General features: G+C 49.0%; 1 pseudogene; it reads left to right on the top strand.

Moving 5' to 3' along the window:
- The first annotated feature begins 898 nt into the window (after positions 1-898).
- On the top strand, positions 899-1114 carry LOC101585560 (annotated as a pseudogene).
- Positions 1115-4164: the final 3050 nt, after the last annotated feature.

The following is a 4164-nucleotide window of genomic DNA, read 5'->3' as shown; positions in this document are numbered from 1 at the left end:
GGCCTCTCTGGCAGTGCAGCAAGTACCTCAAAAGGGGAAACTGAAGAAATGGCCCCAGCCCCGAGCCCCCAACCCGACCCCTTAATGTAACATAGCAGAGTGTAAGCATGGGCAAAGCCAAGTTCTGCCTGGCCAACCACATGCAGAGGAAGCGGTCTGGTCCCTGCAGCAACATGTGGACCACTGTTCCTGATTCTTCTCCCTGATATGACACTTTTAGAAGTGTGCTTGCCCAGAGATATAAATCAGCCAAGATGTCCTGTATTCTCCAAGCAGGACCAGCTTGTCACACACCAGGGCCAGTGGTGTTATGTAAATGGGCCAAAGGGGAGGGCTGGCCTTAAGTCAGGGTTATGAGCTATGGGACACACAGAAAACTCTCCTGAGAGGCAGGATACAGCAGGAAGAGCTGAGCAGCACTGCCGGCTATGTGTCCAGTTTCTGACCCTCCCTGTGTCCCCTGGTCTGCACCTCCAAGCCAGGGGGCACAGCCATGGACTAGCACCTGGCTCACTGGCTGTTTGAGAATTAAGTTAGCTCTTTTGTATGAAGCACTTAGCACAGTACCCACTTCATGGTATTATTACTATGTTTTATTATTGGCAGCAGACAGGAGGCAGCAATCTGAACCTAAGGGACCTTTAAAGATCAGACAGAATAATACCTGCACAAAGAAATCTCCTACGGTTGTGTATAAAGGTGAGAAATGCAGGTGGCAATCCAGTAAATCTTACAAACATTAGGAGACAGGAAGAGTTAGTGTCTCCGTGTCTACAGAATGCCCCATGCTGTGGGCGGCACTTTTAACATCAAGATTAAAGAAAACACTGGGCCAGCTTTCAGTGCCACCATCCCTGCTTCTCATTGTTGCGCTGCCCCTGTGGTGCCGAAGCCCACAATGTCAGGCCCCATTGGGGACTTGGGCATGCTGGTGGAGGCAGCCACAGAAGGGGAGAACGATGGTTTCGACGAAGCACAATATGCTGCCATCAACTCCACGCTGGACCAGATCAACCCCAGCCTGGACCACCTGGAGGAGAATGACCACCTCCTTGCCTGGCTCCAGGAGCTGCTGGAGTCCAACCGGCAGACATGCCTCAAGTTCCAGCAGTAGCTCGGGGAGGCCTCCGGTGGTGCCAGCTCCTAGGACATGAGAGCCCTCGGGACAGGTCCCAACCCTGTACCTTGGGCCAGGCTCTACCTAGGCACCCACCTTCTGGTCTCCACTTCCTCTTGAGGGTCTACCATTGGTCCCCTTGTGGGTCTGCCTGCCTGTGCAAGCCCCACTACCCAGTGTCCCTCCTGGGGCCAGGTGTGGGCTGGTTATTCACCCACCAGTCTGTCCATCTCCCACATATGCCCACTCTGTCCAGGATTGAGCATCCGCATGAAACTGGTTTATCACACCTCTTAAAAAAAAAAAAACACTGATTGGACTTTTTTTTTGGGGGGGGGGGCTGCTCAGCCTGCCCTGAGGGCAGGGCTAGAGCAGTATGTGGTGCCAGGGGTCTAACCAAGGTCCCCTGCCCCTGCCTAAGTTTGCCTAAGCAGGCACTTTAGACCCCTGAGCTATCTCTCCAGCCCTGATTGGACTTTATAACTTAATATAATATAGCACAAGTGGCATAATGTAAAAATAGAGTGCCATTTGACACTTTAAGAAAAACAACAAGCCAGGCATGGTGGCTCACACCTGTAATCTCAGCACTTGGGGGCTGAGGCAGGAGGATCACCATGAGTTCAAGGCCAGGCTAAACTGCATAGGGAGACACTCATCCAAAAAAAAAAAAAAAAGGAGAAGAAGGAAAAAGGGGATGAAGGGGAAAGTAAGAAAAGGGAAGGGAAGGCAACCCAGGCCGTCTTCAGAACAGATTACTACATACAACAATAAACTCTGACAAGTGCACACTGTCTCTAACTACTGTGTGACCTCAGACACAGCCCTTCTAGGTGTCCCATCCATGGTCCGCTGACTTGGGAGATGTTTCAGGCCAATGGACGTGGCTTCCACAAAAGCACTGCTGTGTTTCCTGAGTTGACATCACCATCTAGTGTGTCATGCAAGGAAGACACGATGATTCAGCCAACCAAGAGCTTTCTTTTCTTCCTGTCCCCTCACATTAACATCTTTCTATTCAAACCAGGGTTCACAAACTAGAAGCAACAGTGTGTCCTATTGCTTGTGATGTGTGGCTCTTGTAATGTATACAAGATTCCGTCCTAGATCTTACGAACTTTCACATGATGCCAGGTGGTTCCATGGAAGCTGCTTACATGTGAAAAGCACTATCTGAGTAGGAGGGAAAGGGGAAGCTGGTTAGTAGCGCAAGACATCTCAGTTTCACAGACACTTAATCCATAAAGCAACCCAGAATTGACCATTAACTAAAACAAATTCTGTCATAAAAAAAGCTTATCACAAGATGAAGATTTTGTTTCTTGGGGCCTTTTAATGTCTTCAGAACGGAACCTTCTTGAATGTTTAAGATGGGACAACAGGGATGGGATCCCTGAACCCAGATCTCCAACCACAATGTCCTTTCCACATTGTCATTGATGGGACAAGCACCCTGTAAGTCTGATTCCAGGAATTCCACCTGAACTTGCCATGCCGTGTACCTAGAGGCCACCAGGGTCACTGTCCGTGTGTCTTCATCTTGAGGGGGCAACTTACTTCTCCAAGGCAGCAACAAACTCAGTGAGCAATCTCTAGGCCAGGGGTAGTGAACCTATAGCCATGGCTATGTGTTGCGTGTCTTTCTTTTAAGATGAAAGATGTTCATGCATGAGTTCTTCCTAAACTAAAACCTCAGTATTTGGGTTGAATTGCAGTGCTGGCACTTTGTGATAATAAGTAGGCTTTGGGTTGCAGTTTGGGCACTGATCTTTTTTTTTTTTTTTTTCTTTTTAATGTATTTAGTATGAGGTCTATACACAGATCTGACTCATAGTGATCCTGTTTTCAGTCTCCCAAGTGCTGGGATTACAGGCGCGCACTACCACACCCAGACTCAATGGCCATCTCAGAGTACGGGTGGAGCCAGCACAGCACACCAAGGATTGAGCCCCAGTCCCTGCGTCTGCCTAAGCAGGCACTTTAATCAGCTGAGCTATCTGGCTGGTTGGGCACTAATCTTTAAAAGGTTTGCCATCACTACTCTCAGAGTTGAGCTTCTCAGTCCTACAACCACAAGGAACTGAACTTTGCCAAGAAACAATGAGGTGGGAAGAAACTACCAAGTCTCAGATGAGTAGGCAGTAGATCCAACCCTTGATTTCAGTCAGTGGGAAATGGAGCAGAGACCCTGCTGAGCCAGGGAATGGCCTCCGACCCTCAGAAGCGGGGACAGCTAGTGGAAATTGTTTTCAGCTGCCAAATTTTACATAATTTAGTACACAGTGATAGAACATTAATACAGACTTTGGTGTCGGGAAGCATGATGCTGCTGTAACAAACATCTACAGAGTGGGAGGAGGCAGGAAAAATGGGGGAGCCTAAGCAAGAAAGTCTACATTTTCTTGAAAGGCCCCTGGTAAAAATATGGACTTGCTAAGTGTGGTGGTGAAGGCCTACCATCTAGCATTCTGGAAAGCTGGAGCTGCAGGATCATGAGCCCTTCCCAGGTGACTTAGCAACATAACAAGGCCCTGTCTGAAAAAAGAGAAGGTGGCCTGAGGGGCTCTGGCTCAATGCAAAGACCCTGACTGCAACCCTTAGTGTGCGTGGGGGCTGGGGTATGTTGAGGATGCTGCCAGTAAGAGCTCAGGAGGGAGCGAAGAACATGCTACTAGAAACCAATGGGAAGGAATCTTTCCTGTTGTCTCAAGTTATTTTTTACTCATTGCTGGGACAAAATACCCAACAGCCCAAATTAAGAAAGGGAAGGTTTATTCAGCTCTCAGTTAGTGGAGGTTTCAGTCCATACTTCAGTCCCAGTCTGTACTTGGCTGGCTCCCAGGCAGAGTGGCACATGTCAGAGAGCAGCAGTTCATGGGGGCAGAACACAGAAGAGCAAAGGGAGGAGGGGCAGGCTTCTCCCAGCCTCTCTCCCCTCCTTATATTACAAACAAGCTACCCTGGGGCTGGGGTGTAGAACTTCCACAGTGTCCATGTTCTTCTCTTGCACAGGATGAGGATGTTTACAGCTAAGACTCCTGGCTCTC

This window comes from Octodon degus, unplaced genomic scaffold (genome assembly GCF_000260255.1).
Source record: "Octodon degus isolate 3935 unplaced genomic scaffold, OctDeg1.0 scaffold00221, whole genome shotgun sequence".
Taxonomy (NCBI): domain Eukaryota; kingdom Metazoa; phylum Chordata; class Mammalia; order Rodentia; family Octodontidae; genus Octodon; species Octodon degus.
Note: the sequence above shows the minus strand (reverse complement) of the source record. Positions and strands in the feature narration are given on the sequence as shown.